This window comes from Gavialis gangeticus, unplaced genomic scaffold (assembly GCF_001723915.1).
Source record: "Gavialis gangeticus isolate Ggan-Ray unplaced genomic scaffold, GavGan_comp1, whole genome shotgun sequence".
Lineage (NCBI taxonomy): Eukaryota > Metazoa > Chordata > Crocodylia > Gavialidae > Gavialis > Gavialis gangeticus.
In genome coordinates, this window is record NW_017729032.1 from 60647641 (window position 1) to 60661591 (window position 13951).

Here is a 13951-nt window from a genome sequence, read left to right on the forward strand (position 1 = left end):
ATTCACCGCCCAATCATGCTTGGAGTCCCACCAAGTCTCATGCCCCTCCCTAAAGCAGTTCTCCTATTAAGAACCCAACCATCTCAAATGTTGCCTCTCTTTCTGGACAGAGTTAGGTTTGACTTGTAAAGGTCCCAACCCCTCCTATTCCCTAGCAGTCTGTAGGAGGATTAATGCTTAAGTAGAATCAACTGCTTAGGTTCCAACTGCCCCACTCAACACTTGACATTTTCTCTACCCACTTTGGGTAACACAGGGGAAACACAGACAAATAATTTACCAATAAATGTTTATGCAATTATTTATATTGAATGGTGAGATCATATGGTTGTAGTGCCAGGTAACAGCAAATTATCCCAAGAGTTTAATCATTCATATTTGGTAGCTGTTGCAAACTTCTGTAGCCTTTTACATGACAACAGTTCTTCCAAACAGATAGTACTTGCCCATGTTTTGGTCCAACTGTCCCCTGTAAAGAAGTTTCTAGACACTATATGTAGTTCCACTATATGTAGTTCCTTACTTTTTCCTGTAATTAAACTGCCTCCCAGAAGCATGAGGTAAAAGCCACATTTTAAAATCCATGCAAAATCTTATTAAGCACCAAAGCTACGGGGTTTTACCTTTCACTTGTAGAAGGCTTGAGTTTCCCCTTGTCTTTTTATGGAATTGCAATTGGTTTCACTGGGTGCATCTACATAGACTATTAGCATGGAGCAATAAAATCACCAGAATTTATTGCTCCTGGGTGCACCACTTGAGCGTGTGCGCAGGATCACAGTACACTGAGCTGAGTTGGAGCAGCTCTGGCTGGCAGGGGCTCTGGGTAGTCAGCCTGCCATCTCAGGGCTGCTCCAACCCAGCTCAACATGCTGTGGAAGGGCTGCCTGGGACATGAGGGTGCTTCAATGCAGGACTAGCCAGCAGACATCCCCTACACTGAAGCACCCTTATGCCCCAGCCAGCCAGGTCAATGTCGACACATGCACTGCAGCACATGAAAAAACTCCACAGCAGGATAGTAATTGTATTTACAAGTAGTAACCTGCTGAGAAGTTTAGTAGTTTCCATTGGCCTAATAGAGCCACACATGTAGACACTGAGGCCATGTATAGATGAAATGAGGGGCGTGTGTGCATGACACTTTAAAGCAGGCTAAATGCTTTTGCATCACTTTAATGGTGTTGGTGTTTGCACACCTCGGCGGTGTATTGCGCATTAATTCCAGCTGCTGTAAGAAATTTGGCAGTGTAATGCTCCTTAAATGACTTGGGGCGCAGCAAACTAAAACTCCTTCAAGGAGTTTTAGTTTACTGCCCCTACAGCCATGGAGTGAAGCACTTGGCTCCGTGCAGCTCCGCAGCTCTGCGGCAGCCTGGCAGCAGCCTGGGAAAGCAGGCTCTGCCCAATAAAAGCAACGAGCCTGAACCACACTCTTCCCCCCCAGCCCCAACCGGAGCCTGCCTGACTGCCTGAGCCATGCAGGGACCCAGTTCTTCCCTCCACAGCTGAAGTGCCTCCCAGGACCGCCCGAGCTGGGTGCCTGCGGACAGGTGCCACCTGGGGGGGGCTGGCGCTGCTGCTGCGGAGGGAAGCACCAGCCTCCCTCCCCCCCTTGCAACCCAGGGATCACCGCACCCACCAGCAGCTTGCCAGCCCCTCCCTGCCAGAGAGGCAGGTAAGTCAGTGGAGCGTATGCGTGACATGAGGATTTAATCGGCCCTAAACTGAAGCGGTATTTTTTAAAACCCACCACTTTAATTTAGGGCCCTTGTTTCATCTACACACACCCTGGGATGTTTACTAAGGAGTGAATTAGGCAACGCTGCAGTAAACTTCTTGTGCAGATGTGTCCACTGATGCCTGACTGTCATTGGCATATATTCATAGGGAGTCCTTCAAAGTAGTGGTATGATGGTCCAAGGGAATCATTCCTGACCTCACTACAAACAAAGTCTGTTTTCTTCAAAATTGTTCTTCTAGTTCCTCCAGCATAGGCTTCCCTTTGCATAACCAGGGTTAAACTCCATCTATGTGATGAAGTCAATCGAGCTTATATACTGCCTGTATCTGCTGATATTCCTGATTCATGAGCTTCATTTGAGGTTCTCTCTATTCTTATAATCTTTTTACATACGGGTCTGCTTTATGGGTTTGCTTTCAGGCTTAGCTTCCTCATGTGTCAATGGTATAATTTTCCTCAGCACTTCTTACTAGCCTTGCTATTTTGCTATTTGCTTTCCTGACAAGGTAGCAATAGGGTTGCCAACTCTGTTTGAACCTATTCTGGGAGGTTTCATCACATGACATAATGACATTAATTATAGTGCACAGAATTTACTTCAGGAAGACAAATGCACATTACTATTACGTTTTAAAAACCCACTGGACTACTGTATAAATCAGATTCAACATTTAATATTTATTTTAATGAATGCCCTATCATTTATCTCCCGGGTGACTCTCAGCAGTCTTCTGGAGATTTATATCTAATTCCTGGAGACTCCAGGAAAATCCTGGAGGTTTGGCAACCCTAGGTAGCAAGAAGAACATTTTTTGTCTTGGTGCTATTTCCCTTATTTTTGCTGTGTTATTTTGTCTCATCTGGTTATCCTGGATCCCATGAAAATGTTTCTGGGCCAGTTTTCTCACTTCTGCTTGACAATTTCTCACTGGCAAAGTAAATAGATATATAGTCAATGCCTCTGATAGCTTGGCTGAATCATCTTAAGTCTCTTTTATCATATTTATTGAAACTCACACTCACCGGCAATGCAGAAATTCAAGTAGAGGAGGCCTGAAACTTGTATCCCAGTGGAATTACCTGGAACTTGTAATTTAAGGTCAGGATCCTTACCTAACTGAATGAATCACTGTCTCCAAATTTTATTTGGAATAACCCTCCACCCCAACCCCTCCCCACAGCTGCACCTCATGTACAGGTGCTTCCCCCGCACATCACTGCACTGTGCAAACAGCTGCCCCCCCCTTCATGTATGCTGGTGGCCTCCAACCTCAGCACTATGGCTGCAGGCTCCCCTGCTGCACAGGTCTCCCTAGTGCCACAGGCTGGGCTCTGGCTCCCCTATTCCATGGGGCTCCAGCAGGCAGCCATAGCTGGAGGTACAGGCTGGAGCCTGGAGGCCTAGCCTGGAGCCTGTGGCTGCTGCAAGAGCTGTTGAGGGAGCAGCAGTTGGGTGGGAGCCCAGGGACCACAGTTTAACTCCTCCTGGGCTCTATGTGGCCAATATGCCACCAGTTGAAGGGCCTTGCTGTAAAGATTTAGGATAATTTAGATGTATATTAAAATGAAATTAATATTTTGCTGCAATTTCTAATAAAGAGAATGATGTTAAAAATGGGAGTAAAAGCAGAATGAATACCTAGAGTGAGGGCACGGAAAAAGAAATTAATGTAAGTGAAGCAAAAGCAAAAACCTTAAAAAGCCCAGTGTGTTCAAGTCAAACTGACCAGATCATCTCTACCTCAAAAAGAACTGCTAAAGGACATTGCAGATCTAATGTCAAGTACTTATCTATAAAACTGGCAAGGTATCATATAAGCAGAGAATAATTTAAGTAGTAACTATACTCAAGGGGGAAGACTAGGCAACTATAGGACCATTAATCTGACATCAGTATATTATTTAAGGCTTTAGGACAATTTTTGAGTTAAAGAATATTTAAAAACTTATGGGTAAATAATAAATGAGATTAAGTAGTGGTGCTCAACCTTCTGTGGCACAGAGCTGATCTGTAGGCCAGATCCTGCAGGTGGGATCATTCCACAGGCCATATCCTGCATGGGGTCAACATGCCAGATCAGCTCTATGGGTCTGATCTGGCCACATAGCAACTCCCATTTGCCAGCCTGGCCCCATGCACTGGATCTGGCTACAAAGTGACCCTATACCCTGAACTCAGACTCAGGCCACCCCTGCACATTGGTGCTGTCCGGTGTACGGAGTCATGTCATCTCACTCACAGGGCTTCCAATGGATCTGGAAATTTTGCAGTGGGGGAGAAGTGATAGCATTAATTGCTGTGGTTCTTGGAGCAATTTAACACTATCACTGGTCTCCTGTTGCCAAATTTCCATACGCATGAGAAGTCCATAGGCCAGATGACACAAGTCTGTGAGCCAGAATTGGCCTGCAAGCTGGAGAATGAGTACCAGTGGGATAAAGTGATTAGTTTGCCAGACTAATTTGATACACTTTTTTGATAAGATAACTGGTTTGCTAGAATAACAGCCAGCAACCCTTATAAGACATGGGATGCAACAACCCAACTCTATTCTAATACAGGCCAAGTGGCTTCAGCGGTAGGGCAGTTTTGCTTTAGACCTACACCAGGGCCAGACAGCTGGGAGTTGTGCCCATGCTGCTGCTGGTTCTCCCAGGCCCCCGCTCTGTAGCTGTGCTGCAAGCACAGCTTCCAGCCAATGGGGGATTGTGCTGGGGACAGGCAGCTGGAAGCTGTGCCCATGCTGTGGCCACTTCTCCCTGCCCCCCAGCCTCCCAGCTGCCCAGCCCAGCATGGCTCCTCACTGGCTGGAAGCTGCTTCCATGATGCAGCCAGAAGGGGGTGGCAGGGTGTGAGCAGGAAGAAGCAGGGTGGCACAGGTGCAGTTGGAAGTTGCTCAGTCCTGGTGCACCTCCTTGCATGGGTGTCAGTATAAACACAGCAAAGCCCTCCAGCTCTGTGGGGCAGATCCAGCCTACGAGCCTCATGTTGCCGACTTCTGTCCTCGACAAAAGAAATGTAATAGAACTAACCTAGCTGAATTTCAGTAGAGCTTTAGATATAGCACCATAGAAGGGATTAGTTAAACTGAGAAGATTGGGATTTGTATTGAGAACAACTTTATTTAATAGCTGAAATGCCATGCATAGTTCTCATCAGTCATATTCAAGAAAGATAAATACAAACTGGAACAGGTACAGAATCAAATGATTGGGGAATAGAGGGTATATCTTATGAGAGAAGACTAATGCCACATGCCTGGTAGTACTGCCCTCAAATGCAACACCCAGCTTTACCTCCACTAACTCCCAGTTTAGAAACAGTGTAAGTTATCCATAGCAGCATTAAGGGTGGGTTAACTAGCAATCCTAAGGTAGGATCACTTCACCCATCCTTGGCATTTCCTGGCATTTCTGAGCCAGAAACTGAGGTGCATGACATGCTTGATGGCAGCTCTGCCAGGCACATGGAGTTTTCAGTCTGACTAGGGCCTAAAAGAGCTTGACTTCCTTAGTCTACTACAACTAATGAGATGGATGAAAGGGAATACAATTTCTGTCTATAAATTCAGGAAAGAAAACAGATTTTTAAGCTAAAGGCCAGTGTTAGCACAAGAAGAAATGAGCATAAATTGGTCATTAATTAACTTAAGTTGGAAATGTGAAGAAAATTTCTCACCGTCAAATCCAAGGGGCTCTGAAACAGCCTCCCAGTTTGAATAATAGTGGTTATATGATGTGGTTGTTCGTGATAACAGGTGACTAGACTGTAAGTATTTTATATGTGCTCTGAGATGGGGCACCAGGCACTCTAATTAGTGAGCCACGCTAATTAAAAGTGCCTTATTTCAAAGTGCCCCATCACCATTTTTTCAGCACAGGGACGCTGATGTAAGTGATGCAGAAGGCTGCCAGAGTGTGCCAATTTCTGTGCTCCAGCAGACTCAATTAATCAAGTCTGCTCACCGCACTGGATTTCCAGCACTTCAGAGCAGGCTCCGCACACGTCTATAGGAGCCCCGGGGACAGCTAACCACAGAGCTCATTTTGTTCCTAAACCCGGCCTAGCAGTTGTAATAAAAAAGATATGATCAAAAGACTGGAGTCTGGAAAAGTCTCAGAGCTCACAGAATTGATAGGTAGCAGTGACTCACTGAGTTGCAAAGCTGCAATAAGGTTGGCAGTGGATACCGACAGTATTACTAATGGCACAAGCCTGAAATAATCTACAGACATATACCAATACCTGGGCACTTCTGAAATGTTTTTACATGATTTACTGTTGATTATTTATTTGGGAATTTTTGGACTGGATATTCCTACTAGGTATAGCTCCATTAATATCTGCAGGAGTATATCGTAGGCATGTTCAGATATTTTACATGATATCTTCTTCTCTGCCTGTAGGGCTGCAGACCTGAACAAACTTTTCATCGCCAAAGCTTACATGATGACTTGTAAAACATTAAGTGCCATTATTTGTGTAAAAAATCCTTTAAAACCTACAATACCTAAGAACCCCAGGAAACCATCCTAAATCTGGATATATTTTTGGCCTTTCAGTTAATATCTCACACTATATGAATTCTAGCTGCCTAATAGAGACAGGAACCTTGATTTGCATTGCATTAGTTCCACCTCAAAGAAGAAACAGGGAAAATGTAATGAAATGGAACAGCTCTCATACTAAACAATTAGCTATTAAAACTATAGAAGTAGAAAACAAGCCAAGAGGAGATACATTCATTTCATCAAAACTATTTGTTCAATGGTTTGATATATCGGCAGAGTAATGCTATTGAAATTACTTTGATTTTGATCATGAGGCTAAGTACAGCAAAATATTCTCAATTAAACAAAAAAAACCTATTCCATGAGATGAAAATATGAGCTGGACAGACACCACCCCTGAATTCCAGCAATTGCTCTTCTAACTTTCTTGATGAGCTTTCTCTGACTCTGAACTCAAAAGCAATCCAAAACTCTCCTTTGCTATCCCCCTCACAAAAGGTTCATTATTCTTGATTTAGCGCACAGTGTAACAGGAGGTCTGTGTGTGTGTTACAATTTGTAATTGGTTGTTAGACTAACTCACATAGGCCCCTAAGGCTAATGGAAGTCCAAAAGAACAGAGACTAAGTGTAATGAGGAAAGATGGTCCAATGGCTAGGGGAAAACTAAGTTCAGTTTTCTGTTCTAGCACAGACTTTCAGCTCAGATTTTGAAAAGTATTTAGCTATTGCTTTACTTAATGGTCTAAATCATGTAGGCCTTGGAACACTAAGTTCTGTTTGGAAAAGTGGCCTAGAATATGGCTACAGGAACATAATACTGCAAGCCAAGGTTGATTGGGATCTAATTGCCAGGGACCCAGGCTTTCCATTTGCCATGGAAAAACACAGTAAAACCTGGATTTTCTCCTTTAAAGAAGAAAAACGTGGGGAAAATGGGTTTCCCCTAGCAGGCTGGCAGAGTTCCAGCCTGAAAGGGGCTGGGGGTAATGGGAGGAGGGTGATTAGGCAGGGGACACCATGTGTATGTGTGCACATAGACAGGCTCATGGCAGCCAGGCAGCCTAGAGGGCAGCTCCCCACAGGTGAGTCTGGCAGGGGGGAGGGGAATTGAGGCCCCCATAGTGAGGGAGGGAAGGAGTTAGGCAAGTCTGGGTCTGGGGCTACTGCCCAGCCCAGGCAATGCATGGGGTTTGGGGCTCAGGACCAGAATGTGTGGCTTCAGGGCCCAGGCAGGGAACAGGATGGGGCCACAGGCAGCTCATCCAGGGGATTGTAGCAGGGCTGGCTCCCTGCCGCTGTGCACATGCCCTCCAGATTTGTGCATGGGGCAGGGGCAGGGGCAGGTGCAGGCTGGCTGCTGTGGGCTTGCGGCTCCCCACCCTGCTGCCCTCCCTCTGGGGCCTCCTCACCCCAGTGGGTGAAACCTGGCAGGGCAGGGCAGAGCAGGGCAAGGAAGCTCAGTGCTGCTGCCAGCATAGGCAACTGGTAGGGGGTGCATGTGTCCCCCCTGATGGCCAACACTGATCCTGTCAGTAGGGCTAGTGCCCCCCCTAACAGGGGGCAGCTTCTGAGGGTGTCCCCCAGATTCAGGAGGCATCAGTCACTCATGACTGCCAGGAGCTCCATGCTGCCATGGCAAAGCATGCCCTGCCCACCCAGCAGCAGTGGAGGTGTTGGTGCAGAGTTGTGAGTGGATGTGGAGTGAGGGGTATCAGCAGGGCTCAGGGACTGTGCTTGGGGACTGAAGGGCACCAGCAGGGCTATGGTGCTGTGGGTGGGGAGTGAAGGGCACCAGCAGGGGTTGGGGGCTATGGGTAGGGAGAGAGTGGCAAATTGCTTTAAAATTGTAAATACATCCAAGGCTGGATTAACCCTTTAGTGTGCCCTAGGCAAACAAACTCGTGGGTCCTGGACTGGTTGAGATCCCCGTCCCCACCCTGGCACGGCCGCCTGTGGGAAGTGGGGCTTGGAGCCACTGTTAGGAAGCAGCTGCCATGGCAGCAAGGCCAGCCGAGGGGAGGGGAAGGGAAGGGAAGGGAGGTGGACAGGGCCAGTCATGGAGGGAAGGACCAGGACCCCCCCACAGCTCAGAGTCCTAGAAATGTATCTCATTTGCCTATGTATTAATCCAGCCCTGAATATCAATAAAACGTTGTGTTCAACTGATACCTATATATATAGTAGTGTTTCATTTTAATCATGGAAAAACAGGGATTTGGGGGCTTTTAATCAGATAATATGTAATTTTTATCAGCAAATTTTTAATTTTAAACAGAAAAAACCAGAATCCCTGCTGATAGCATACCAGGTACTCTGCCCAGGTGCATGCTTTTACCCAATACTGAAGACAAGGTAGCTTATTCCACTTTCACTGGATACATCTACTTGTGCAATTAATGGAATATACTCTGGAATAAACTCCAGAGCTTATTGCTCTGGAGATTTTTGATCCCAGGCACAGTTTGAACAGGCTCCGACTGGGCTTCATGTGCTGTAGAGTAGCTGGTTGAGGCATGGGGGTGTTTCAATATGAGGGCTGCCTGCCAGCTAGCCCTGCACTGAAGCACCCTGTACCCCAACCACCTGGGGTAGTGTCTACCCATGTGCTGCTGCACACAAAAAAACTCCACAGCAGGGTAGGACTTTTATTTTACACATCCTGTCTTGCTGTGGAGTTTATTAGTTGTGTGCTTTCTCATAAGGGCACACATATAGACACAGAGATATTTACTGTGCAATTAATTAGTCACCTGCATAGTAAACATCTCAGGTGGATGCACCCACTGAGGAACAAGCCATCTTGTACTTACTGTAGGGTAGGAGCATGCATGTGCGTATTTAGCATGCAGTAATTAGCACACTACAGACAGACTCCTTGGACTCTCTGCCACTGAAATGAACAGTTACTTGAACCTCGCTGACACACACTACTTCCAGAATGAGTCAAGAACGTGCTTCTTTGTGGGCAACATCAAGCTATTGGCAGGGGGGAAGAAGTTCAAAAGATTATAAAAGGAGAAAAATCACACAGATACCTAAATATCCAATATATTTACCTTGCTTCAGTCTCTCCAGGGAGAGTATCCAGGTTTAAGTTGCTTATCAGCATAATTTTAAAGCACTTGTAAACATAAATTGTGTCCAGCTCTAGTAATAGTAAAGGTTCAAGGAGGATAGCCTCAAAGTAATAGTTATTAGGGCTGTGTGAAACAATACCATTTCGTTTTGACGTCTGTTTCACCGTTTTGATGGGACAGTGTTTTGTTTTGAGTTTTGTTTCATTTCGAAAGCTATAATGGGGAAGCACAAAACTGCCTATAACTTTGTCATTTTTTGACAGATGTGGATGAAAACAGCAAGGGTGATAGCTCCCTGTGCGGGCATAAAGCCTGCCATGTTTCAAGGAGATAGGTGCAAGGGCTTCTGGGACACTGTACCTCAAGTTGCTGACAACCAAAACTCATGACATGTGACTGTGTGTGTGTTAAGGTGGTGCTGGGGCTTCTACACTACATGGTAGTGTGCCCCAATGAGGTTTCCTCCTCCCCTACAGCCTCAGTCTGGTCCATCACTTTAAATAACAACAGGCAAAATAATAACTTAGTGCACACTGCCTGAGATGCTGCACAGTAGCACCAGCAGCATCTCAGGCAGCCAAACTGTGACATAGACCTTGTTTCCTCTCCTGCAGGAGCTTCTTCTCCACCATGTGTTAAGGCGTGCCCTCACTGTGTTCTTCTCTCCTCTCGCCCCTCCCTCTCCTTACTTTCTATTTCTCTGCAGGCAAGTCCAGCTTCAGCTTTGAAACTCGAAACGTTTTGAAACTTTTGAAATGTTTTGACTGCACTCATTTTGCTTCAAGACTGTTTTGAAGCCCTTTGTTTTGTTTCAGTTTTGCTGTTTCAAGGTTGAAACAAGTCAAAACAGCGTTGAAATGAAACAACCGGTGAAATTTCACACAGCCCTAATAGCTATGAAAAAGATAGACAGGCTTATTCAAAGGGAATGTCCTCTACAATGAACGCAGATTGAAAAATCGCTGTACCTTGGGGAAGGAAGGGAAAAAAATTCCTAGAGCAGATAGACCCTGATCAAATGTTGTTCATGAACAAAATATAATTTTTGATAGTCTCAGAAACTCTCTGAATCTCATTTGCCAGAAGGAGAAATCAAGGTGACTACTGGAGCTGATCAAGTCAACTAATCTGTTGCATATTTTGTCAATTTTCATGGCAGATAATTATTTGCAAATGATTTTTCCCTTATTATTTAACCTGCTTAGGCAATTGAATGATGAGACGAAACTTTAAAAAAAACTGTCAGCGCAATACCTTGGAATCCTATGCAGAATTTTCTCTAGCAAGTCTTTGTACGAAGAGGCACTTCTAGGGCAAGGAACTGCCTAGGATTTGCTCTTCTCAGAAATAAAACAAGCATACTCTTTCCTTTTTTAAATGAAGAGGGAGTAACTTTTTTAAATGGCTACTCAAAGACTTAGGGCAAAAGTATTTCACAATTACTTCAACAGCACAGGTAAGTTACTATTTGTGCTGCTATCATTATTAGTAGTACTTAAAGAAAGCATTTTTTGATACTGTACAGGTATACACAAAAGGCAAGGCCCTTATAACTTTGAGGGACTACACAGATTGTCATCATTGTATAGGAAGGTTTAGATATTCCTTTAACTATTTGCATCAGCCATCCCCTGGTATGCAAAAGAGTTGTAATAACTATGCACAAAAACAGGCTGCCTTGTTTAAAAGCTTGACTTGAGAGCTCTATTGGTGTGTTTACATAAATGAGAAAACAGAGAGTAATTTCATCCCCAGATAAAATTTACTACCATGGGGCACATCCACACAAGCAAGCGTCTGCGCTTGCAGCAGCTCAAATAGAAGTGGTGCAAATTTGAGCCAGGGCTTTTTGCCTCAGCACACATACCCAGACATGCACTTTGGTATGGGGCAAATTGTGCCACTTGGGGCAAAATAACTCTGCCTGTCTCCTGCTGGATCTGCAGCCAGGGAGAGCTAGAGCTCAGGGCCAGCACCTGTGCTGTCCCCAGCAGTATAAAAAGCTGCCCTGTCCTGGCTCCATCAGTACTAAAAAGTGTCCTGTCAAGTAGCTCAACGCTACTCATTCTCAGGAGCTTCTGGGGCCTAGCCAATTGGTACCTGGGGACACTACCCTGTGCGCCAGCTGACCTGCTGAAGCAGCCCTGAGAGTTGCCTGCACCCTCTACCCACTGCAGCGGTCTGGCAGTGGGGGCTGCTGCCTGGCTGTGACCTGCTGCACACCTGCCAGACCCAGATGGGGACTGCACAGCCAGTAGAGGCATCTGCCCGTCTGGGCCAGCTGCCAGTGGGCTGTGGCTGCAGAGTTGGCGTTTATGCGGCACTACTGCCATGTGTGCCCCATGCCTGGCCATCTGGGCAGCTATCACCCAGAAGATGTTCCCAGTGTGGTGGCCTGCTTTGAACTGTCAAAGCATGTCCTCCTGGCCCCAACTGGCCAAGAGGTCAGCCACCTCCAGCTGGGTCCAAGGTGCCAGCTCTGAGCAGGCTCCTCTGCCTGGGTCCTGCCACTGGCAGGCATTCTGGTGTTCCCTATTTGAAAACTGAAAAATCCCTGATAAAAAAATCCCGAAGTCACTTGGTAAAATACCCCCAAATCCATGTTCCTCCACAATTAAAACAGGCACTCTTTGTCAAAGAGCAATACAGGTCTGACCACTCATGTAGGTTCCTTGCTGAGACACAAGACCTCCACCTAACTCAGGAGGTGCACAGTCCCACCAAGAGGAATGCCCTGCTGGATGGACCTGGTCCTGGCCACAGGCGATGACCTGGTGAAGGGACTCAAGGTTCTTGACCACCTGGGCAATAGCAGTCATCACCTACTGGAATTCACCATCCAGGGCAGGGTGTCAAGGGCCGGCAGCAAGGCAGTAGCACTTGACTTCAGGAGGGCCAACTTCAATGAGTTGAGGAGATTGGTAGGAGAGTCATTGCGGTCCCAGAGAGTAGGGGAACTAGGTGTCCAAAATGAGTGGTCGCTCCTTAAGGAGATGATCCTCTGAGCCCAGGGGCTGACAGTCCCAACGCGAGTTAAAGGGGGCAAGAGTGCTCAAAAGCCCCCTTGGCTCAACAAAGGCACTCAGGAACAACTGAAAGCCAAAAAGGAGGCGTACATCCAGTGGAGGGGCGGGGGAGTATCACCAAAGAGGATTATACCTCTATAGCGCAAGTCTGTAGGGAGGCTGTTAGGAAGGCTAAAGTGGAGATGGAACTAGGGCTAGCAACAAGGATCAAGGACAACAAAAAATCCTTTTTTAAATACATAGGGAGTAAAAAGAAGGCACCAGGCAACGTGGGGACCCTGCAGGATAAGCTTGGCAATTTGGTAGTTGCACCAGGTGAAAAAGCAGACCTTTTTAACTAGTTCTTTGCCTCCATTTTTCTGAGCAGGGACTGGGACATTTCCCCCACTGGGATTCAGGATGGACTCAGGAGTGACTCCGCCAGGCCTAGGGTCAGGGAGGGCTGAGTTAGGGAACTTCTGGAGAGGCTGGATGTGTTCATATCAGCAGGTCCAGACACTCTCCACCCTAGGGTGCCGAGGGAATCAGCAGGAGTCATCGCGGGACCCCTAGCACAGCTTCACAAGCACTCGTGGTGCTCTGGCCAGGTGCTGGAAGACTGGAAAGCCAATGTGGTCCCCATTTTCAAAAAAGGAAGGAGAGAGGACTCAGGCAACTATAGGCCCATTAATCTTACTTCGGTCCTGGGGAAGCAACTTGAGAAAATTATCTAGGAACACATCTGTGAGGGACCAGCGGCAGGAGGACGCTCAAGGACAACCAGCATAGGTTCATTAAGGGCAGACCCTATCAGACCAACCTGATAGCCTTCTATGATCAGGTCACAAAATTATTGGACACAGGTGTCACAGTAGATATAGTGTTTCTGGACTTCAGGAAGCCCTCTGACACTGTCTCCCATCCCATTCTCATTAAAAAGCTAGGCGACTGTGGCATTGATGCCTACACAGTCAGATGGGTCACAAATTGGCTGAGGGGCTGCACCCAGAGAGTGGTGGTGGATGGGTCATATTCAACTTTGAGGGAGGTGGACAGTGGAGTCCCCCAGGGCTCAGTCCTCAGGCCCATACTGTTCAGCATCTTTATCAGCAACTTGGATGAGTGTGTGGAAAGCACCCTGTTCAAATTCACTGACAACACCAAGATTGGGATGAGGTGGGCATGCTAGAAGGGAGGGGCAGGATACAACCAGACCTGTACAGGTTACAGGGGTAGGCGAATGTGAATAGGATGGGTTTCAATACTGACAAGCGCAGGGTACTACACTTGGGCAGAAAGAACTAGCAGCATACCTATAGGTTGGGGAACTCCCTTCTCGAAAGCACAGTGGCAGAAAGAGATCTTGGAGTCATTATCGATTCTAAAATGAACATGGGTCGCCAACATGAGGATGCAGTCAGCAAGGCTAACCGCACCTTGTCATGCATCCACAGATGCATCTCAAGCAGGTCCAACGAGGTGATCCTCCCCCTCTATGCAACACTGGTCAGGCTGCAGCTGGAGTACTGTGTCCAGTTCTGGGCGCCGCACTTCAAGAGGGATGTGGACAACATGGAGAGGGTCCAGAGGAGGGCCACTCGCATGATCAGG